Source organism: Phyllobates terribilis, unplaced genomic scaffold, assembly GCF_046119375.1.
Source record: "Phyllobates terribilis strain yellow unplaced genomic scaffold, ASM4611937v1 Scaffold_35__1_contigs__length_13245226, whole genome shotgun sequence".
NCBI classification, from domain to species: domain Eukaryota; kingdom Metazoa; phylum Chordata; class Amphibia; order Anura; family Dendrobatidae; genus Phyllobates; species Phyllobates terribilis.
The window spans coordinates 4,699,891-4,725,262 of record NW_027362795.1 but is presented as its reverse complement, the minus strand read 5'-3'; the positions used below and the strand labels follow the sequence as shown (position 1 = coordinate 4,725,262).

Below are 25,372 nucleotides of genomic sequence, written 5' to 3'. Positions count from 1 at the left end.
GACAATTTTTAGACCCTCTGCAGACCGCCGGGGGGAGCCGCCTGAAAAATACTCGAGTTTCCCATAGACTTCCATTGGACTCGTTGCTCGGATCGAGCACCCGAGTATTCCAATTTGCTCGACCCGAGCAACGAGTACCCGAGCATTTTAGTGCTCGCTCATCACTAGTCCTTAATGATTAATTTCTTACATTCTAGAGTTTTCTTACACCAAACTGTGGAGTAGTGAGAGACAAGGATGGTGAGAGATGTAACCAAGATATTGCAGCTATGGAGAAAAGATATCAAGGAAAATGAAATCCATCAATGCTTCCAGATTATTGTTGCATAATTTTAAGAGATGATCCGATACAGTAGTACAAGAAACAAGCAAAAAACAGTTGTCACTGAATGAGGACTAATTTTGTAGTGCAATTTCTGTAATTGTTTAAAATTTGCAATAGGGTTTAGACAGGTTTTAGTTATTTGAATTGTTTCTAAGTTTTCTCTACATAAATATCAGAAAATTGGCATAATAAAATATTCTGCATCTGTATATTTACAAAAATAATAATGTTTCAAAGTATTGAAACTTTTATCATTAATTATATGCAGCAGTAAAAGGAAAACTCATTGTTCAATTTAAATTCAGGTCAAACTCATTAAGAAATGGCACAGTTCATAACGGAACCTGACAACTTTTAAAAATATGTAAAACAGTGTTACATGATCTGAAAGGTCCATGAGCTAGGTTCTTCAGCTGCTCAGTCAGGACGTGCAGCCTCGGGACAGGTCCCGATACCTTCCTCTCCTCCTCTGCACCAAACAGATAAGTGTTGGGCTTGAGGAGAGAGCAGTTCTCTCACTGATCAGGAAGGACATGGTCTGATTGTTCTCGGTCACAGGAAGCTATCTCCAGTCTATAGGATACACTCACTTATTAGCAAGAATTTTTCTTGCTAAAAGTGTGTCTTTTCAAGTAAAACATTTTCCACATTAAGGATATAAAAAAGGCTTCTCCCCTCTGTGACTTCTCTGATGTATATCAAGATGCGCTTTCCGGTTAAAACATTTCACACATTCTGAACAGGAAAAAGGCTTCTCCCCTGTGTGAGTTCTCTGGTGACTAAGAAGATGTGATTTCTGGTTAAAACATTTTCTACATTCTGAACAGGAAAATGGCTTAACCCCTGTGTGAGTTCTCTGATGTCTAACAAGATCTGATTTCTGGTTAAAACATTTCCCACATTCTGAACAGGAAAAAGGCTTCTCTCCTGTGTGAGTTCTCTGATGTCTATCTAGATCCACTTTCCGGTTAAAACATTTTCCACATTCTGAACATGAAAGAGGCTTATCCCCTGTGTGAATTCTATGATGTTTGATAAGACTTGATTTCTCTGTAAAATATTTCCCACATTCTGAACATGAAAAAGGCTTCTCTCCTGTGTGAGTTCTCTGGTGCTTAACAAGATTTGATTTCTGGTTAAAACATTTCGCACATTCTGAACAGGAAAAAGGCTTCTCCCCTGTGTGAGTTCTCTGATGTGTAACAAGATCTGATTTCTGGTTAAAACATTTCCCACATTCTGAACAGGAAAAAGGTTTCTCCCCTGTGTGAGTTCTCTGATGTTTAACAAGAACGGATTTCTGGTTAAAACATTTCCCACATTCTGAACATGAAAAAGGCATCTTCCCTGTGTGAGTTCCCTGATGTCTATCAAGATGCGCTTTCCGGAAAAAACATTTCCCACATTCTGAACAGGAAAAACGCTTTTCCCCTGTGTGAGTTCTTTGTTGATTAAGAAGACTTGCTTTCTTGTTAAAACATTTCATACACTTGAAACAAAAAAATCTATTCTTTGCTGTGTGAATTTTTTGATGTTTAAGAAAAAACTTTTTGAGGGGAAAATTATTTCCATATTCTGACCGTGGAAATGGCTTCTTAGCTTTAGGATTAGTTTGCTTTTTAATGCTTATTTTGTGACTTTGATTTTCCTTAGTAGTTAGTAATGAATCAGAAGATAGGACCTGTTCCAAATGATCAGATGACAGATCTTTACTGTGAAGGGATGATGGTATATTTGGAGTAATAGCATTCCCTTCAATTGCATGCTGTGAGATCTCAAGCTCATCTGATTTGAAAATTGAAGATGTCAGCTGTCCCTCTGATCTTCTAGTACAGTCATCTAAGTAAAAAAAATAAAATTTGAATAAAATATTCTTGAAATTTATATTTTTGAACATTTCTACTTAAACTGTTGGTACAAATGGCAAGTTATGTAAAAATTTTGAATCATTCACCAAGACAATGACAGTTCACAGTCTAATAGAAAACGTCATAGCATGAACCAGTAGAGCTTGGTGTTCAACTGTTTGTTCATCATGCTTCCCAAATATGAAATATGAGAAAATGATACCAATAAAAATTTCTACTCATCTCACAAAAAACAAGCCCCCACTCAGGTCCATCATCTGTCAATGGAAAAACAGAGGTTTCCACATTATTAGTGGCTCAAAAACTCTTAAAAAGCCACATGGCTTCCATAAACCAATCCAGCAAAATCTGCTCTTCCAAAGTTAAATTTGCTCCCTACTTAACTCAAATGTAAAGCACTACACCCTACTAAAGCTCATGCATAATGCCAGAAGCTGTCTGATACAGCATTGTTCTCCGCTGGTTAAGTCCTCTGTGTTCAGCTCCCGTGTTGTGTATTTTCTTCTTCATTTCTTCTTGTGATCCCAGCCCATTTACTGACTACTATTGTGTCTTCTGAATTTGTATTTTTTCTGCCCTCCTGGTTCTGATTCGGTAACCTGACTATTCTTCTTGTAATCTCACACCACAGAACAGCAGGCAACACCAAGTCCAAGCCTAGGGGTCTTTGTGTAAGTATAGATCCATGTAGAGGGGTGTGATGAAAGCCGGCCGGTGGGTGCAGCTCTCTGGCGCCCCCTTACCTCTTAGGTCAGTCAAGGTACTGCACCTAGAGAAAGTAGTGCCAGGAAGCTGCAACCAGCGCAGGGAACACGGTAGAGTGTTCCCTTCAACGTCACTAAACCGTAACGTCACTACACAGCACAACTCGCTAGCGCCCTCTTAGCCTCAGGTCAGTCAAGGAACTGCACCTAGGATAAGCGGTCGCCAGGGAGACTGTCCTGTAACCTACTGGGTATCGGGGCCCTCTGTAGTGAGGGCGGTATATATATCTTCCTTGGCCGCGCCAGGAATATATATATCTGAACCTCCGACCGTCACTACCAGCCTTCCCCAATCCCCAGTTGGTATGCTGCCACCAGTCCCTATTTTAGATATACGCCCAGTCCGTGAATGGGCCTATATCGGGTCAGGAACCAACCCTGGGTAGCGTTTTTGGCTTGAGCCGAGCTCACACGGACGTGCGTTCGTTATGCAGAATAAAAGGCAGGCCCACAATTACTTGAGGTAATTGATTATAATAATACACTAGATACACGATATACAACTAAATATACACAGGTATAAGGTCAGGCTAAACTATACAACAATGGAATACAACACACAGAATCACCCAAGCATATCAGTTACCGGTTTCTTGATTCTCTTGTGACGCAGGGAGAGGATTCTGCGGTCGCAGGCACGGTTCTTTGTTACAGGCTGAGGCCTACCACCGCATGGTCAAACTGCTCCTCCCCTTGGTGGCCTCAGCTGGTGCTCAGATGTTCAGCACCCCACTCTTGGGTCAAGACTCACTTGTCTCTTGTCTGTCCTGCTATCTTACCTGCCCCGTCCCGCCCACTGCTGGTGAGGTCAGCTGGCTCAGTCTCCACCCTCAGGTCTAACTTCGATCAGAAGCCCAAATTCTAAGGAACCCAATAACTTCTTCTGGGATGGTCTCAGGATACCCCCAGGGGTTCCCATGGATTCGGGCCGCCGTAACCGACCTTTTGATATCAATTATGATACCATACGGTCCTCAGGAATGGCTCAGCGCTATATCTTGGCTTCCAGAGCACGTACAAACGTCTACCGCGGAGGCTTGTGTGCGCAATGGCTCCGGGACGCCGTGATATTTTTTTATTGGCCCATCCCACGCAACATGCGTGTACTTTTCATGTTTCTATATCTTATGCCTCCATGCTTGTGACAGACAAAGAAACTAGTCCTATGGGACAAATGGTCAGGTACAGATAGACGAAGCACCCCCCCCTGCTGGCTGTGTTTCCTCTCGAAGTCTTTGAAGCTCCTAGCATTCAAGTGTTAAGTAGGCCCCGGGGCTTCTTATCTTACAGGAGCCTGGATGGGGGGAAACTATCTAGTTGACGTTTTAACAGAAGGTCCCAAGGGTGGGGGCTGCTGAAGTGTGGCCATCCCTGGATATGATTTATCATTACCAAGATGGCGGCTACAGGTTCATCACACCTCCCCCTATACGAGGGCGCGAGGGGGTAGCACATTCCTGTGTTCCCCCGTGCGTCCTTCTGCACCCTCCCCTTGCCGGGATAACCCGTCAGCGTTACCGTGGTCACGGCCTCTTCTGTGGCGAATGGAGAAGTGGTACTGCTGGAGAGCGAGGCTCCAGCGTAGCAACCTGCCATTCGACCCAGAGACCGTGTGTAACCAGCTGAGGGGGTTGTGGTCCGTCTCCACGGTGAAATGGCTCCCGTACAAGTAGGGCTGCAGACGCTGCAGGGCCCATACAATTGCCAGGCATTCTTTTTCCACCGTGGAGTAAGCCTCCTCCCGGGGCAGTAGCTTCCTGCTCAGGTACAAGACAGGATGTTCCTGGCCTGTCGTGTTGACCTGACTTAGCACAGCACCGAGGCCAAAGTCACTGGCGTCGGTCTGTACCACAAACGGCCGGTCGAAGTCGGCAGCTTGCAGTACAGGGGAGCTACTTAGGGCGGCCTTGAGTGCCCCGAAAGCTGTCTCGCAGGCGACTGTCCAGTCGACTGCGACGGGCAGCTTCTTCTTGGTGAGGTCCGTCAGGGGCTTGGCCAGGGTGCTATAGTGTGGGACGAACCTCCTATAGTACCCGGCGGTCCCCAAGAAGGACATCACCTGCTTTTTGGTCCTAGGAGTGGGCCAGGATGCGATGGCATCCACTTTCCCCGGTTCTGGCTTCAGAACCCCCCCGCCTACCCGGTGACCCAGGTAGAGGACCTCACTCATGCCCAGCTGGCACTTTTCCGGCTTGATGGTCAAGCCTGCCCGGTGGATCCGACCGAGCACCTGCCGCAGGTGCTCTAGGTGATCCTCCCAAGTGGGACTGAAGACTGCAATATCGTCCAAGTACGCAGCCGCGTACCCTTCAAGTCCCTCAAGCAGCGTATTGACCATCCGCTGAAAAGTGGCAGGGGCATTCTTCATGCCGAATGGCATCACTGTGGACTCGTACAGTCCAAAAGGGGTGATAAAGGCAGAGCGTTCCCTTGCCGCGGGGGTCAGAGGAATCTGCCAGTACCCCCGGCTCAGATCCATGATGGTCAGGTACTTAGCCCCGGCCATCCGATCGAGCAGGTCATCGATGCGTGGTATGGGGAACGCATCGGTGGCCGTTACAGCGTTGAGCCCCCGGTAGTCCACGCAGAACCGTGTAGTTCGGTCCTTCTTTGGTACGAGGACTACAGGCGAGGCCCACGCGCTGCTGGATGCCTGGATCACCCCCAGCTTCAGCATCTCGTCTATCTCTTGGCGCATGTTTCCCTGCACCTCGAAAGAGACCCGATATGCTGAACGCCGGATCGGCGGGTGATCGCCAGTGTCCACGTCGTGGACAGCCATCTCAGTCCTTCCGGGCAGGCTGCTGAACAGCCCCCGGAAGGGGTGCAGGGTGGTCCCCAGCTGGGACCGTTGGTCCTCCGTGAGCTGGTGGCCAACCCCCACATCCTCGATGGACCCACCCGCCTTGGCTTGGGTGAGCAGATCCAGGAGGGTTTCTACCTCTCCTTCCTCGGGAAGGTTGCACACTGGGTGGGCAGTCGCTTCCCGCTCATGATGAGCCTTCATCATGTTCACGTGGAAGGCCTTCCTCCTTCCACGGGCGTGATCCAGGGTGACCAGATAGGTGACGGCGTTGAGTTTCTGGTGCACGAAGTAGGGACCTTCCCAGGCTGCCTGAAGCTTGTTCTGTGGTACGGGGACCAGTACCCACACCTTTTGACCCACCTGGTAGGTCCTCTCACAAGCATTCTGGTCGTACCACCGCTTCTGGTCGGCCTGGGCCTGGGCCATATTGTCCTGCACCAGCTTTGCCAAGGCCATCATCCTGTCCCGGTGGCGCACGACATACTCGATGACCGACACCTCGGGGGTGGCCAAATCCCCTTCCCATGCTTCCTTCACCAGAGCCAGGGGGCCCCATACCCGTCGCCCGTACAGGAGCTCAAAGGGGGAGAACCCCGTTGAGGCCTGCGGAACCTCCCGGTAAGCAAATAGGAGGTGTGGGAGGTAACGCTCCCAGTCTCTCCCGTGGGAGTCGACCAACATCTTAAGCATCTGCTTTAAGGTGCCATTGAACCGCTCACACAGGCCATTAGTCTGTGGGTGATACGGGCTGGCCACCAGATGTTGCACCTGCATTTGCTTACAGAGGGACTCCATCAGCCGCGACATGAACTGGGTCCCTCGGTCGGTGAGCATTTCTTGGGGGAAACCCACTCTGGAGAAGATCTCCAGTAAGGCGGTAGCCACCTTGTCGGCCCGAATGGACGACAAAGCTACCGCTTCCGGGTACCGGGTGGCATAGTCCACTACCGTGAGTATGAAGCATTTCCCGGAGTGGCTGGGAGTGGACAGAGGTCCAATAAGATCCACAGCAACCCTCGAGAAAGGCTCTTCGATGATTGGCAGAGTTACCAGTGGGGCTTTGGGGCGCGGCCCCGCCTTCCCCACCCTCTGACAGGTGTCACACGAACGGCAGTAGGCACCCACCGCGGCTCCCATCCCAGGCCAGTAGAAATGCTGAGCTATCCTGGCCTTGGTTTTAGCGATCCCTAGGTGTCCGGCCATCGGAATCTCGTGTGCGATCCGCAACAATTCCGCCCTGAACGGATAGGGTACCACTAACTGTCGGTCCCTGGGCCACGCCTCCGGTGAACCCTGCTGGACCGTTACCCGGTACAGCCGTCCCTGGTCCCAGACCACACGCTCGCAGTCCGACTCCATGGGAGGCTGTGCCGCCTGTTCCTTGAGAGCTTTCAGGCTGTCTGCTTCCAACGCAGCCTGAAATTCCTGACTTGATGTGGCCAGAATCGACGAAACTGCCACATCCTCTGTCAGCCCCTCCGGGCATGTCACCTGGCCGCCGTCTGACCCGGCAGACACTTGGTCAGAAGTGGGGAAGCCGTCGGACCTCTGCAAGGCTCCTTGGGCTCCGGCGCTCCCACTCCTGGTGACAGCGGCTATGACCGCTGTGACCGTGGGTAGTGCCTGCTTCCCCTCTGTTTCTGACCAAGCCGCCCGATCAGGCAGGCTTCCTAGGCCTTTGGACATCTCGGATGTGGGGAACTCCTGCCCTGGGGTCTTACCTGGCGGCTCCTCTCTTGGGACACCCCCACCCCCCATGGCCTGTTCCTCCCCCTGCAGTGGGCCTATACTCAGCAGCCTGGATACCCCTGGGAGCCCTACACTGCCGGTAGCTGCCCCCCTCTCCATCCCTGAGCTTCCCTCTACAGAATCCTGCCCGCCCCCTCCCTCACCGGAGGACAAGAGGTCACGGCACGCCGGCTGAGCACCTCTGCGGGCATCCCCACACTCCCCACCTGCTTTCACTAACCCTGTTTGTGTTGTGTCTGTGCAGGTGTTACCCTCAGGTTTCACTCCCTCCTCCTCAGCAGGACGCACACTACATACAACATGGTTGGCATTAGCAGCAGACAAATCAATACACTCTTGGGGGGCCGAACTTGGGGGTTCAGAGGGTACATACTGCGATACTAGACGCCCCAAGTCGGTCCCTAATAAAACATTTGCGGGAATATTTGGCGTTACTCCCACCTCCCGCATCCCCCTCCCGGCACCCCAGTCCAAATACACCATGGCAACGGGAAGTGCCGGCTCCACGCCTCCAACCCCGGAGACGGAAAGAGTCTTTCCTGGTACCAAGTCCTGGGGGGACACCACCTCAGGCCGTACCAGTGTTCGTTCAGCGCCAGTGTCCCGCAGTCCCATGACCGCAGAACGGCCTATGGTGACGGGTTGGATGTTGTCCAGGGACCTACCACCACCCCCTCCCACACACAAAACATTGGGCGCTCTCTGGGACTGGGATGGGGTCTTTTGGCGCTGGGGACACTCAGCCCTAAAGTGTCCTGGTTTGTTGCATAGATGACAACGTCTTACGTCTGGTCCTTGCCTGGAGAGGGCAACAGGGGGATACACCCCTTGTGTTCTAGGGGCCGGGGAAACAGGGGCATGACTGGGCTTACCCCCTCTCCAGGTGCTGCTGGCAGACTTCTTCAGCTCAGGCGTCCTGTTATTGGCATACTCGTCTGCCAGGGCGGCTGTAGCAGAAGCCCCTGTTGGTTTTCGGTCACGGAGGAACTGTCGGAGGTCCTCTGGGCAGTTCCACAAGAACTGCTCCGTGACGAACAGTTCCTGGACCTCCTGGCGGGTAGTAAGCGCTAGACCCGAGGTCCAGTGCTCTGCGGCTCTCAACAGCGCCCGCATATGATCGGTCCAGGTGTCCTTGGGGCCACGCAGCAGGCTCCGGAACTTCTGGCGGTACGACTCGGGAGTGAGGTTGTACTGCCGGATCAGGGCCCGCTTGATGCAGTCGTAGTTCTGTACCTCCCCGGCAGGTAAGTCCCCCAAGGCATCCAGGGACTTACCCCTCAAACGGGGGGTCAGGTATCTGGCCCACTGATCCCGGGCCAGATGGTGCTGAAGACAGGTCCGTTCAAATGCCACCAGGAAGGAGTCCAGGTCCCCATCCTTCTCCAGTAGAGGGAAGTCCTCAGCTCGGACTTTGGACGACTTGGTCTCCTGATGGGTTGGTTGCTCTAGCGGAAGCCCCCGCTGGGCCAGGTCCAGTTGGTGCTGGCGCTCCGCAGCTCGCTCTGCACGCTCCGCAGCCTCCCGGCGCTCTGCAGCTTCACGCTCCGCAGCCTCCCGGCGCTCTGCAGCTTCACGCTCCGCAGCCCGCTCCGCAGCTTCGCGCTCCTCCTCCGCTGCCTTCTCTGATGCTGCCAGGAGGGTTTTGTAGACGGCATCGCCATGAGACTGGAGACTTGCCATAGCCGCTTGTAAAAGGGCTTGTGATCTGGACAGGCTGGGCTGGGTAGGTGGTGGGCAGCCCACTGCGGGACCGTATACTGGGGACTGGCTCTCTGAGGTGCCCGGGCTGGACTCCTCCTCGCCATGAGTAACAATGTCCTCCCCTCCTGCCACACGGACCGTAGCATTAGCCTCCTGCAGGGTCTTGCTCCTGGTGCCGTCTGCCATCTTGGTAACCGACACCGCTGCAACCCTGAGTTTGCACACACCTTGTTATACTTTTAGCCTGACCGTCTAACGTTGGGCTGACCTTAAGACTCCAGCAGTGGAAGTTACCACTGGCAGTCTTTAGTGCCTGGGAGTAGGGGTCCCACAACACTATTATTCTGCAATCCCACCGCTCTGCCACCAATGTGATGAAAGCCGGCCGGTGGGTGCAGCTCTCTGGCGCCCCCTTACCTCTCAGGTCAGTCAAGGTACTGCACCTAGAGAAAGTAGTGCCAGGAAGCTGCAACCAGCGCAGGGAACACGGTAGAGTGTTCCCTTCAACGTCACTAAACCGTAACGTCACTACACAGCACAACTCGCTAGCGCCCTCTTAGCCTCAGGTCAGTCAAGGAACTGCACCTAGGATAAGCGGTCGCCAGGGAGACTGTCCTGTAACCTACTGGGTATCGGGGCCCTCTGTAGTGAGGGCGGTATATATATCTTCCTTGGCCGCGCCAGGAATATATATATCTGAACCTCCGACCGTCACTACCAGCCTTCCCCAATCCCCAGTTGGTATGCTGCCACCAGTCCCTATTTTAGATATACGCCCAGTCCGTGAATGGGCCTATATCGGGTCAGGAACCAACCCTGGGTAGCGTTTTTGGCTTGAGCCGAGCTCACACGGACGTGCGTTCGTTATGCAGAATAAAAGGCAGGCCCACAATTACTTGAGGTAATTGATTATAATAATACACTAGATACACGATATACAACTAAATATACACAGGTATAAGGTCAGGCTAAACTATACAACAATGGAATACAACACACAGAATCACCCAAGCATATCAGTTACCGGTTTCTTGATTCTCTTGTGACGCAGGGAGAGGATTCTGCGGTCGCAGGCACGGTTCTTTGTTACAGGCTGAGGCCTACCACCGCATGGTCAAACTGCTCCTCCCCTTGGTGGCCTCAGCTGGTGCTCAGATGTTTAGCACCCCACTCTTGGGTCAAGACTCACTTGTCTCTTGTCTGTCCTGCTATCTTACCTGCCCCGTCCCGCCCACTGCTGGTGAGGTCAGCTGGCTCAGTCTCCACCCTCAGGTCTAACTTCGATCAGAAGCCCAAATTCTAAGGAACCCAATAACTTCTTCTGGGATGGTCTCAGGATACCCCCAGGGGTTCCCATGGATTCGGGCCGCCGTAACCGACCTTTTGATATCAATTATGATACCATACGGTCCTCAGGAATGGCTCAGCGCTATATCTTGGCTTCCAGAGCACGTACAAACGTCTACCGCGGAGGCTTGTGTGCGCAATGGCTCCGGGACGCCGTGATATTTTTTTATTGGCCCATCCCACGCAACATGCGTGTACTTTTCATGTTTCTATATCTTATGCCTCCATGCTTGTGACAGACAAAGAAACTAGTCCTATGGGACAAATGGTCAGGTACAGATAGACGAAGCACCCCCCCCTGCTGGCTGTGTTTCCTCTCGAAGTCTTTGAAGCTCCTAGCATTCAAGTGTTAAGTAGGCCCCGGGGCTTCTTATCTTACAGGAGCCTGGATGGGGGGAAACTATCTAGTTGACGTTTTAACAGAAGGTCCCAAGGGTGGGGGCTGCTGAAGTGTGGCCATCCCTGGATATGATTTATCATTACCAAGATGGCGGCTACAGGTTCATCACAAGGGGTTAAAGGATGATGGGCAAAACTTTGACTATAGACAATAACACATCTAATGAAAAGATAAAAAAAAAAAAAAAAAAGAGTAACTAGTGGTGAAACCTATCTAGGATAATTAGAGTAGCTACTGGCAATTTAAACTATAGTAAGGGCCAATATTTTCTGTCAGATGAGTATCAAGAAGAAATATACATTTAATGAGAACTTTTTATAATAGTGCAGAGCTGAAGTGTCTTAAATTAAGAACTCGGGCATTCGGAAGAGACAATGGAGACCTTTTTTGAAAGACTACCTGGGAGTTACAGACTCACATAAGTGAGGCAGGCCAATCCCACCACAATCAAACTATCATACATAATGAACTTGTAAAAAAAAAAAAAGACAATAAAAAAAACACGTTACATCCCCAACAAGAATGTATGTTTGGGGGAAGGGGGAGGACTCCAACACTAAACCAGAGTTGCACTTATTTATGGTAGACCGTTGGAGCTACTATGAGTCCTGACCATAAGAGTAGAGAAAGTATTAGTGCTCCCCATTTCAGGATAAATTGCATCTAAATTCTTTAGGATCGATAATATAATTTATGACGTGGAGTGAATCCATGAAACCAGGGCTCGAGTCATGCCAACTTATCTCCTGCAGGCATGAGTAAATTTTATTACAGCCATCAGCCACTCACAGCTTAGAGATATATCATGGCACAGGTGTAATGTTTTTTGTATACTTGATCTATTTGAAGTTATTTGGTTTAAAAACAAATTGAAAAAAGTCAGGGTAAAGGGAAACTCTGTTGTTATTCTACAGAAATTCACACTCGGCCCTCACTGCACGTTTAATGTTGCCGATCATAAAAGCGAGGTTTGGTCATAAAGACTGGACCTGGTCTTGTTGGAACCATATGAGCACATTCAGCCGCACAGAATGGAGAGAAGGTAGATTCATCTAATAAGATATCAGGATTCTAGGAAGCAGACAGCATCATCACCCTCCACTTTCTCCTACAGGCTCATCATAATATTTTTCTTCAAGTGATTTTCTGACTTGTCAGCACATTCTACGTACGCTGTCATTTAGCTTTGTAGTTTACAGACCTGGGCAGGTAAAAGTCAGGATCTTCTAATTTCAGTTGGAGGTGGATCTTCCAGGTTGTAAGTTGTATAGAAAAGGGCTTTCAATGCCCAAAGTCATTTGAACAATTTTTGGTGGAAGAGAAGGTTTTGGTCTAGATCCAAAATGGTGGTCACACGATTGTGATATGGCCAGCCTACATGACCAGTAAACCATCCACAGCCTGTGACTGAGAAGAATCTGTGACTTCTCTTCATTTAGTGGTTACTACTCACCTGGGTAGTCATATGTAGGAATCTCTTCTTTACAGAGGTCATCACCCCTCACATATGTCTCTGTAGTATTAATATGGAACAGATCTTCATCCTGAAAAAAATATTGTACAAGTCACAGACAGATGGAGAAGTCACATCTATGATCAGCACTAATCCTGCCATCTCCACCGTTCTCATTACACAAGTATAAACCATATAATACTGGAGGATAAACCAAGATAAATAGGGGAGATCTCGTGACACCTTCTCTCCATCTACCTGATCCTGAGGAACATTGAGATCTTCTTGTTTACAGTCCTGTGGAAGAAGAGGATGGGGACATCTCTCTGGTGTTGTCCTCTTACTGGATAGATCTGGAGGAAACACATACAGGAACTGAATTCATTCTTTACATACAGATAATTATAGGCTGTGTGTATTCAGTCCTGTCTATTACCTGGTGATGTGAGGGGCTGGGGAACCTCTATCATGATGTCCTTGTACAGATCTTTGTGTCCTTGTAAATACTCCCACTCCTCCATGGAGAAATAGACGGTGACGTCCTGACACCTTATAGGAACCTGACACATACAATGACAGAGTTATCCCCCAATCCCTTCATAGCTTTACTATAAAATGTCTCAGCATTCCCAGCAGTGTCACCTCTCCAGTCAGCAGCTCAATCATCTTGTAGGCCAGATCTAGGATCTTTAGGTCATTCATGTTCTCATGTACCAGGTGATGAGGTGGAAGCCCTGTGATTGGGCTCAGGGTTCTTCCTAATCCCTCAGACACATGGTCCTGACAACGCTCACTAGAGGTCTTCTCCATTATTGTGTAGTCCTGTTCATGGAGAGACACATTAATAAATCTCACTACAGACCTTTCCAGAGTCCTCACCTCTCCAGTTCTGTCCATCTTTCATTGCCATAGATAAGAATGATGTAATGTGGCATAATCAGAATCTCTCACCTCTCCAGTAAGCCAGAAGAGGATCTCTAGGGTGATTTTTAATATTTTCTCAGCCATCTTGTCTGTGTCCATAACTATCTTTGATGGGTAAATCAGAAAAACTCTAATATAGAAGATATTCACTGAGAGGATCTAATATTGTAGAGACCTAAATGAGAAGTTGAGCAGATGTAACATCAAAAAATCCTGTGTACTAATACAATTACTGGAGATAATAAGGGAAACATTTGAGATTTATTTTTTACAGTATTTAGATTTCGTCTTTACATATTCTAATAAAACCTATATATTTTAGGCCACAGACAGCAAGCAGTTTCTTCCTTGCAGTCAGCAGCTGAATACTTTTCTTATAGACTCATCTACCTTATTGCTAATTCTTGTCTCATTTACTGACACTGGAATCAGCATTAGCAATACTGCAGGAGATATTAATTACACATGACATGAGAAATAACTACTTCATGATGAGGACGACATCTTCATCTTCTACTACAGCTCCAGAAACATATTTAGCCAGAGTCTGTCACAAACTACATCCCCAACGGCCGTCTATATATTTCCTGTCTTTACCGGACTGTCATCTTCTAACAAGTTAGAGCTCAGGTCTGATTCACACACAGAAGTTTGAGGCATTTCTAAAAGCTTGTTTGTTTGCACAAATACCGTGGACAAAAATTATTTGATAGCAGTCTCACCAAGACAGGAGTTATTTGATGCCAAAGTCTCCATGTACAGTGTTTTATGAAGTCTATTTCTGGCCTTAGGCTGTCTTATATTACAAGAAAAATTCCATAAAAAAGCAGATATTAACATTTTGTTAATTATTTTAAAACAAATGTTTAACATGTTAAAAAGTAACTCTTTTGGGCACCAGAACATAGATGTGCACTGCAGGGATGGCACAGGTGCGGCTGCTACACAAACCCTGGCAGTTTAACCACTTGCTGCTGTCAAGAGCAAACATGGCATCTAAGATGGTTTGACAGAGTTCGGCTGAGTGCCCCTCCTCTCCCAAGTACTTGATAGTATGGGGCTCCCTAGTTACTACGATACTTAAATAACCAATAATGGTGTCTGGGCCCGCAATGTAGAAATGTCTATTAGGATGGGCCTGAGGCAATGTCCAATAAGTTACTTTTTAATGCCCCATACACATTACACTAAAGTTGCATGAAAGCACTGATTTCCGGGGTTCGGTAGACTATATACATTATTTGGTGGCCTCCCAACAGATGATGTCAGGGCAGAGAAGGATCTGGCATCCTGAATTTCAGAGGCTAATCCGTTTGTTCTTCCTGCAGATAATCTTCCAATAGAGGAGTCTGGAGGTGACTTTCTCATATAGACCACAGGAAAGCTGGAATATTTGTGTGTACGGAGAAGTCAGAAGAGATAGCAGTCTGCCAAATGACCGCTCAGCCAACACTTATCTCGTGTATGGGGCCGTTAGTATTACATACATACAGCTGACACCTATCGGGTGGCAATATTCCCTTGTTCTCCTGTGTGCCCATCTAGCTCAGAATGAGGGCTCCCAGACAGTATGATTGCCCCCCCCAATTCCTGATATTTAAAAACAAACAAAAAAACACACCACACACACACACACACACGGCTAAATGGTGGATCAGGGACCCTTCAACTCCCTGATTCACTGTTCTATTCAATGGTATCACCATCATGGGAATGTGGATATCACTGAAATTGTGATGATGGGTAAGGAGAGCGTGCTCGGTGCCGAGCCGTCTCAATTCATAAGCACCATACAGGCCGCATGGGCGGCCACTATGGATGATACGGTCTTACCAACTATTGTGTGGCAAATATCTTATAGATACTGGGTTCATTATTATCTGAACCAACAATGGGGCTAAGTGAGTATTCATTCATTAGCTGTGGGGTACTCCGTGGGGTAGATGGTACCATATTGTGTGTGAAGGGGACAATACTGTGGGAACTCCCCCCTAAAATAAAATACTAAACCTTTTTTAAATATATGAATTGAAAACTGGGACTAACAACATATATATTTACTTATACTAAAAACTAGCAAAATTACCTGCTGAATGGCTTGTTGTGGATGTACATAAACAGATGTAAGCAATGATGCTGCTGAACAATTGAAACAGTCACTACTGTACCCTATCCTGTACCTAAACAAAGCTGATATTGCCTAGCTGCCGAGGTTAGCACCCTAAGGAACGACAATGGCGCCCCCGCTCACTGGTGGCTGTCCTTCAGAAGCCCTAGTTAACTCTGACATACAGTTAGGTTCATATATATTTGGACAGAGACAACATTTTTCTAATTTTGGTTCTAGACATTACCACAATGAATTTTAAACAAAACAATTCAGATGTAGTTGAAGTTCAGACTTTCAGCTTTCATTTGAGGGTATCCACATTAAAATTGGATGAAGGGTTTAGGAGTTAACATGTGCCACCCTGTTTTTAAAGGGACCAAAAGTAATTGGACAGATTAAATAATTGTAAATAAAATGTTCATTTCTAGTACTTGGTTGAAAACCCTTTGTTGGCAATGACTGCCTGAAGTCTTGAACTCATGGACATCACCAGACGTTGTGTTTCCTCCTTTTTGATGCTCTGCCAGGCCTTCACTGCTGTGGTTTTCAGTTGCTGTTTGTTTGTGGGCCTTTCTGTCTGAAGTTTAGTCTTTAACAAGTGAAATGCTTGCTCAATTGGGTTGAGATCAGGTGACTAACTTGGCCATTCAAGAATATTCCACTTCTTTGCTTTAATAAACTCCTGGGTTGCTTTGGCTTCATGTTTTGGTTCATTGTCCACCTGTAGTATGAAACGACGACCAATCAGTTTGGCTGCATTTGGCTGGATCTGAGCACACAGTATGGCTCTGAATACATCAGAATTCATTCGGGTGCTTCTGTCCTGTGTCACATCATCAATAAACACTAGTGACCCAGTGCCACTGGCAGCCATGCATGCCCAAGCCATCACACTGCCTCCGCCGTGTTTTACAGATGATGTGGTATGCTTTGGATCATGAGCTGTACCACGCCTTTGCCATACTTTTCTCTTTCCATCATTCTGGTAAAGGTTGATCTTGGTTTCATCTGTCCAAAGAATGTTCTTCCAGAACTGTGCTGGCTTTTTTAGATGTTTTTTTAGCAAAGTCCAGTCTAGCCTTTTTATTCTTGATGCTTGAGTGGCTTGCACCGTGCAGTGAACCCTCTGTATTTACTTTCATGCAGTCTTCTCTTTATGGTAGATTTGGATATTGATACTCCTACCTCCTGGAGAGTGTTGTTCACTTGGTTGGCTGTTGTGAAGGGGTTTCTCTTCACCATGGAGATTATTCTGCGATCATCCACCACTGTTGTCTTCTGTGGGCGCCCAGGTCTTTTTGCATTAATGAGTTCACCAGTGCTTTCTTTCTTTCTCAGGATGTACCAAACTGTAGATTTTGCCACTCCTAATATTGTAGCAATTTCTCGGATGGGTTTTTTCTGTTTTTGCAGCTTAAGGCTGCGTTCACACATTGCGTATTTTCGCGCGCTTTTTTGCGCGTGCTTTTTCAAAATACGCAATGTGCCTTGTGTCTGCCAGCAAAGTGAATGGGAAATTCACTTTGCCGTTCAGACACTGTGTTATTTTACGCAGCGCGAAAGCGCAGCTGCATAAAGAATTGACATGTCAATTCTTTACGCAGCTGCGTCCTGCGTTCTCCTCCTTATGCCCATTATAAGTGATGGAATTACGCAGCGGTGTTCACACACTGCGTAATTCCATAGCTTTTTTACGGAGGCGCAGGATGGATACTCACCTATCCAATGTCAGGGGAGAGGCGTCCGCTCCGGTCCGCTCCAATCCCGCGCTTCCAGCATCTGCCGGTGAGCCGATCAGCTGTTAGCTAACCGGCTTGTAACCGGACGGTCAGCGGATTACAAGCCGGTCAGCTGACAGTCTGCTGATCGCTTCACGGCAGATGCTGCAAGCGCGGGACGGAGCAGACGCGTCTCTCATCCATCGAGTAGGTGAGTATCCATAGTCTGTACATACACTGCTAGGGACACACACACACACACGACACATAGACACACAGGACACATAGACACAGACAGTACACACACGACACACAGATACAGACAGTACACATGTCACACTGAAATGAAGTGTGACATTACACATGTCACCCTTCATTTCACACTGCGTTTTTTGCTGCGCTTTTTTATGCAGTGTGTGAATGGAGGTGCTTTTTTTACCTGCGTAAAAAAACGCAGGTAAAAAAAGCAGGAAAATACGCGATGTGTGAACGCACCCTAAGGATAGCTTGTTTCACCTGCATGGAGAGCTCCTTGGACCGCATGTTTACTTCACACCAAAACCTTCCAAATGCAAGCACCACACATCGAATCAACTCCAGCCCTTTTATCTGCTTAATTGAGAATGACATAACGAAGGGATTGCCCACACTTGTCCATGAAATAGCCTTGGAGTCAATTGTCCAATTACTTTTGGTCCCTTTAAAAACAGGGGGGCACATGTTAAGGAGCTGAAACTCCTAAACCCTTCATCCAATTTTAATGTGGGCACCCTCAAATGAAAGCTGAAAGTCTGAACTTCAACTGCATCTGAATTGTTTTGTTTAAAATTCATTGTGGTAATGTCTAGAACCAAAATGAGAAAAATGTTGTCTCTGTCCAAACATATATGGACCTAACTGTATATAAAAAAAAAATGTCTCAAGGTATATACAGGGTGGTCCAAAAGTAGGTGGACAGAAAGTGTAATAAGGTTATGAAGGGGGAGAGTTATCAAGCATGGTGTAAAGGGAAACTGGCTCAGTTGCCCTTAGCAACCAATCAGATTCCACTTTTCATTCCTCACAGACTCTTTGGAAAGTGGAAGGTGGAATCTGATTGGTTGCTAAGTTATCTAGTTTTCACAGATAGATCTCCCCCAAATCTGTTTTCTTTTCAGATAATTCAGATAACACATAATGGCTAATAATTTAAATACAGATCAAAGAAAATGGATTTTAACAGAGTATTGGAAATCTCAAAATGCTGAAACCGTTAGAGCAAATTGGGTTGAAACATTGGGTACCCAAGCCCCAAAGAGACAAACCATATACCACATTCGTGACAAATTCAATGCCACTGGCTCAATCCTTAAAGCTCCAAAAACTAGTCGACCCAAAACAGTCTGTACAGAAGATAATAAACAACTTGTTGCTGAAACATTTGTTCAGAGTCCAAAAAAGTCCACAGAAGAGCCTCTTTGGAATTGGGATTTTCATGAGCTTCTATCATGCGAATCCTGAAATCTATTGGGTGGAAAGCTTATTGTCCACGTCTAATTCATGGTTTATTGAAGGATGAACCAGACAGGCGGCTACAATTTAGTGAGATTATGCTTAACGAAATTGAAGAAAATCCAGTAATTTTAGATAACATTATGTGGAGTGATGAAGCTTCTTTCAGAATATCCGGCCATATTAACAGACATAATTGTATTTACTGGTATAATGAGAACATGCATTTAACATTAGAGCAACAACTAAATGAGCCTGGTGTCAATGTTTGGGGTGGTATTTCAAGTTTTGGTGTTTTTGGACCAATATTTTTTGATGGAACAGTCATAGGAGATAAGTATCTCGAAATTCTAATAAATCAAGTTGTTCCCCAGTTACAGCAACAGCCTAATTCAAATGACCTTTATTTCCAACAAGATGGGGCACCTCCACATTATTCAAGAGTAGTCCACGAGTATCTTGATGAAACATTTCCTAATAAATGGATTGGCCGAAGAGGCCCACTTGATTGGCCGGCACGTTCACCAGACTTGACCCCAATGGATTTTTTCTTTTGGGGAGTACTCAAGGACAAAGTTTATAATCGAAAACCAAACAGTGTCAGTGATTTGAAAAATTACATAAGAGATGCATTTCAAGAAATTAATACCCAAAGAGACTTGTGCAAAAAAGTTTGTTGAAGCGTAAGAGGCGACTTCAAAGCTGTGCAAATTGTAATGGAAAACAGTTTGAGCACCTGCGTTGATAAAATTTAAGGGCTTTTGTATTATTGTTCAGAATATCTAATTGTCAATGTTATGCTTGTGTTAGTAAATATAATTTTATATATAAATCAAAATAAATGTTATTATTTTCTGTCCACCTACTTTTGGACCACCCTGTATAAAGGAAAGGGTATGGTACTCATCAGAGAATGTTTCAATAATCTGCCTCAGCGTGTTTCCCCAACAGGCTCATTGGGCTTCATACAGGGATGATAATTCATGATGTTCAGCATAATGTGCCTAATAGCCAGGTGCCCATGTTTAAACATTCCACTTCATCCAAAACCCCTCCCCAGACTAGGAGACCCATTCCCATTCCTAGAGGTGAATTGTCACAGGATATACAGAATGGAGTCTGTCTACAATAATATACTGCACCTACGCTACTTCTCATGAGCTAGAGGTCTGATAATGTCCATCACCTAGTGTGCATGTCCAGAAGTGACGTGCTTTACACTGAAACGCCAGATAAACTGATTGCCGCCGCGCCACTCGTACCCGTGACTGCGCATGTCCGTAGTTATGTGTTCCACGTGGGAGAACTTAATGGCCTATATGTGTCCGGATCAACACCCTTGTCAGTAGATAAAGTAACATAAGGTTAGAGGGTTTCTGTTTGCCTGTGTGTTGCATCCGGTCACCTGTTTACAAGGGAATAATGGGGCATCATACATACTGAAAAAGGGGCATAATGGGGGCATTACACTGTGTGGGGGCATCATGCATACTGCATAAGGGGCATAATGGGGGCATTACACTGTGTGGGGGCATCATACATACTGCATAAGGGGCATAATGGGGGCATTACACTGTGTGGGGGGCATCATACATACTGCATAAGGGGCATAATGGGGGCATTACACTGTGTGGGGGGCATCATACATACTGCATAAGGGTCATAATGGGGGCATTACACTGTGTGGTGGCATCATACATACTGCATAAGTGGCACAATGGGGCATTACACTGTGTGGTGGCATCATACATACTGCATAAGTGGCACAATTGGGCATTAAACTGTGTGGGGGGCATCATACATGCTACATAAGGGGCATAATGGGGGCATTACACTGTGTGGGGGGGCATCATACATACTGCATAAGGGGCATAATGGGGGCATTACACTGTGTGGGGGGCATCATACATACTGCATAAGTGGCACAATGGGGCATTACACTGTGTGGGGGCATCATACATACTGCATAAGGGGCATAATGGGGGCATTACACTGTGTGGGGGGCATCATACATACTGCATAAGTGGCACAATGGGGCATTACACTGTGTGGGGGGCATCATACATACTGCATAAGGGGCATTACACTGTGTGGGGGGCATCATACATCCTGCATAAGGGGCATAGTGGGGGCATTACACTGTGTGGGGGCATCATACATCCTGCATAAGGGGCATAGTGGGGGCATTACACTGTGTGGGGGCATCATACATCCTGTATAAGGGTCATAATGGGGGCCTTACACTGTGTGGGGGCATCATACATACTACATAAGGGGCATAATGGGGGCCTTACACTGTGTGGGGGCATCATACATCCTGCATAAGGGGCATAATGGGGGCATTACACTGTGTGGGGGCATCATACATACTGTATAAGGGGCATAATGGGGGCATTACACTGTGTGGGGGCATCATACATCCTGCATAAGGGGCATAATGGGGGCATTACACTGTGGGGCCAGTAAAGGGGTCCTGTACTATGAGAACAATACGTTTCCTCCCTTCCTGTCTCCATAGTTGGGTCGTATGTATCTATTACAGGAAACAGAACAAAAACCTTATGATTCTTATAAAGGGGCAACACAAGACCCCAAAAGAGTCTCCGTGCTGAAGCGGTTAATGCCCCCTGCGCCCAGTAATGGGGTCTCCACATACCTCCAGTTGCAGAGCCGCCACCACATATATGGTTGTTCTGTGCGCACAGGAGCTGTGATGAGGTCACAGGAGGGGAGGAGTCAGGGGTCACATGATCAGGGGCCTCAGTGGATGCAGGACTCTGCTGTGCTGGTTGTCATGGTGCTGGATGAGCTGAAGTTTATGTGTGGGGTCAGGAGGGGTTTACAGTGTTGATGTAGCAGAGCTGTGTGTGTATGAGGTGTACGGAACGGAGCCGCGTGTGTGCGAGGTGTACGGAGCGGAGCCGTGTGTGTACGAGGTGTACGGAGAAGAGCCGCGCGTGTACGAGGTGTACGGAGCAGAGCCGGGTGTGTACGAGGTGTACGGAGCAGAGCCGTGCGTGTACGAGGTGTACGGAGCGGAGCCGGGTGTGTACGAGGTGTACGGAGCAGAGCCACATGTGTACAAGGTGTACGGAGCAGAGCCGCGTGTGTACGAGGTGTACGGAGCAGAGCCGCGTGTGTACGAGGAGTATGGAGCGGAGGCGCGTGTGTATGAGGTGTAGGGAGCGGAGCTGCATGTGTACAAGGTGTACGGAGCGAAGCCGCGTGTGTACGAGGTGTACGGAGTGGAGCCGCGTGTACGAGGTGTACGGAGCAGAGAAGCGCGTGTACGAGGTGTACGGAGCAGAACCGCGTGTGTACGAGGAGTACTGAGCGGAGCTGTGCGTGTACGAGGCGTACGGAGCGGAGCCGCGTGTGTATGAGGTGTATGGAGCGGAGCCGTGTGTGTACGAGGTGTACGGAGCGGAGCTGCGCATGTACGAGGCGTACGGAGTGGAGCCACGCGTGTACGAGGCGTACGGAGCGGTGCCGCGCGTGTACGAGGTGTATGGAGCGGAGCCTCCTGCCGGGCAGAGACGCCGTTTCCCTCACCGCTGCAGTCCCAGTCTGGCGTCCTCCAGCTCCCCTGCACCTGCTGCTGCTGTTCCACGCACCGCGCACAGCTTCCCGGGCACTGTGCTTACGCCGCGCGCTGTCCTAAAGAGTCCCCGGCCAATTGCCGGAGGACCACTCCTATATAAAGCACCTCCTCCAAAATGGAGGTGCCTGTGGAAGGTTGTTGTTTGTGTGCTAACACTGTCGTCAGCCCTCAGGTCCCGCTGCCTGTCAGTCCTGCCCGCCAGCCTGTCTGTCGGCCGTGCCTGCCAGCCTGTCTAGCAGCCGTGCCCGCCAGCCTGTCTGTCAGCCGTGCTCGCCAGCCTGTCAGCCTTGCCCGCCAGCCTGTCTGTCAGCCGTGCCCGCCAGCCTGTCAGCCGTGCCCGCCAGCCTGTCTACCCGGATCACTTGTCAGGCCACCTGCCGTGCTCCCCAACCCATATCACCCATCTGGCTACCTGCCGTGCCCGCCTGCTTGCCAACCCGGATCACCTGTCAGGTTACCTGTCGTGCTCTCCCTCTGTACCTGTCAGCTTCAGCCATCTGACCCGTGGGAGTCGCCTGCTCTCACACAAGGTCGGTCCCAGTGTGGCACCTGGTCCACCTGCCCGGTCCCTCCTTCGTTCACGGAGTCGACTAGGCCGCCGTGCGACCAAGGTCGGTCCGAGTAGGCACTTAGTTACGCCCCTTTGGTCCCTCCTTGCATCCCAGCATAGAGGTTCCACCACCCGGATCCATAACAGTTTTCACAGGCCATGGAACCCGGTGGCTCCCAGGCTCCTTCGCTCTCTGACCTGTACCAACAGGATACTATCCTGTCCTATCTGCGGACAGTCAACTCCCTTCTGGACGCGCTGTCCACCCCTACTGTGTCCGCCTCTATCCAAGCGGCACCCGCTCCAGCGGCACCTCACCCTGGGCGCTGTAGACCCTGGCTCTCTGCACCTCCACGTTTTGGTGGTGATCCCGTACTATGTCAGGGCTTCATAAATCAGTGCACGCTGCAGTTTGAACTCCTGACACACCAGTTCACCTCCGACAGGGCCAAGGTGGCTTTCATCATGTCTCACCTCACCGGAGAGGCGTTGGCGTGGCTTAACCCTCTGTGGGAAAGAGGGGATCCTCTGGTGTCCGATCTTCAGGCTTTCCTCGCGGCCTTCTGGAAGGTGTTCGATGAGCCCGGACGAAAATCTCTTACTGCCTCCTCACTTCTCCGACTCTGCCAAGGGAGTCTCACTGTGGGCCAGTATGCCGTACATTTCCGAACCCTCGCATCTGAACTTGTCTGGAGCAATGAGACCCTGGTGTTCACCTTTTGGGAGGGCCTTTCGGACGGATCAAGGATGAGCTAGCCGGTCGTGACATACCTCCCTCCCTGGACGACCCAGTGTCATTAGCTACCCAGATTGACATTCATTTCCTGGAACGCACTAAGGAGATGAACCGTGAGAGGAAACCTCCGCGCCTTGCTCCCGTCCTCCAAAGTCCAGTCTCGCAACCTGCACTCCCCCGGGTGTCTTCTCCAGAGCCGATGCAAATTGACCAAGTCAAGATGGTCAAGTCTCGCCAGGAGACCCGTCGTGCTGAGGGGAGTTGCTTCTATTGTGGCAATAATTAGCATCTTATCCGCTCTTGCCCGGTGAGACCAGGAAACTCCAGTGTCTAGAACTGCTCGGAGAGGTCGTCTTAGGCAAGAGTTTTTCCTCTCTGCCCTTGACTCTGTCCGTTTCCGTTACCAGTGGTGAGACCCGCTTTTTTGAGACTACCCATCTTGATTCCGGAGCCGCTGGGAATCTCATCCAACAGGCCGTTGCGCAGCATTTTCAGATTCCTACCATACGTCTGGCGGACCCTTTAGCAGTCTCCTCTGTGGATGGAAACATTCTCCCTGAAACCATCTTGCTGGTCACTGAGCCGGTAACTTTTCAGGTGGGAATTCTGCACTCTGAGAAGATCTCCTTTTACGTACTGTCCGGTCTCTCTCCTCCCATCTTGCTTGGCCTGCCTTGGTTACAAAGACATGAGCCCGTCCTGAACTGGAGCTCGGGAGAGGTGCTCCGTTGGGGTCAGGAACGCCATAAGATCTGTCTGGTTCCAGTTCGTCCTGCTCAACCCCTGTCTACTCCGGCTAACCTACCTGGCCTGCCAGCACCCTACTGGTCCTATGCGGATGTTTTTGATAAAAAGGAGGCAGAGACACTACAACCTCATAGGCCGTATGATTGCCCCATCGATCTAATACCTGGTGCTTCACCTCCTCGCGGGTGAATCTACCCCTTGTCGCTGGCCGAGACCCGTGCCATGTCTGAATATATCGAAGAAAATCTTGCTAGGGGATTTATCCAGAAATCCACCTCTCCGGCTGTAGCAGGATTCTTCTTCGTCAAGAAGAAGTACGGCTCTCTTCGTCCTTGTATCGACTATAGGGGCCTCAACCAGATTACCATCAAGAATAAGTACCCCCTGCCTCTCATCTTGGAGCTGTTTGACCGCCTAAAGGGCGCAAAGGTCTTCACTAAACTCGACCTGCGTGGGGCGTGCAATATGGTCCGGATACGCCAGGGAGACGAGTGGAAGACTGCATTCAACACCCGGGATGGTCACTACGAGTACCGCGTGATGCCTTTCGGTCTCTGTAATGCTCCAGCCATCTTCCAGGAGTTAGTAAACTATATCTTTCGAGACCTCCTGTATTCCTGCGTGGTGGTGTACCTGGACGATATCTTGGTGTTCTCCCCTGATCTGCCCTCTCACCAGAGGGATGTTCGTCAGGTACTGCTGAGGCTCCGGAAGAATCGCCTGTATGCTAAGTACGAGAAATGCCTCTTTGAGCAGACCTCACTGCCATTTCTGGGGTATATCAACTCGGAGACCGGACTGCGGATGGATCCCCAGAACATGTCTGCTGTCTTAAAGTGGCCCCGACCGGAGGGGTTGAAGGTTATTCAGCGGTTTCTGGGATTCACTAACTATTACCGCCTCTCCATTCCTCATTTCTCCTCCCGGACAGCTCCCATCTCTGCTCTTACCCGTAAGGGAGCAAATCCCAGGGAGTGGTCTCCTGAGGCAGAGAATGCCTTTATCTCTCTTAAACAAGCCTTCTCCTCAGCTCCTGTGCTACACCGTCCTGATGGCAATAAACACTTCTTCCTGGAGGTTGA

General features: G+C 48.8%; 1 pseudogene; it reads right to left on the bottom strand.

The window, feature by feature from the left end:
• Window positions 1-513: 513 nt before the first annotated feature.
• Window positions 514-25,372, bottom strand: part of LOC141182695 (uncharacterized) — a 172,020-nt pseudogene continuing 147,161 nt past the window's right edge.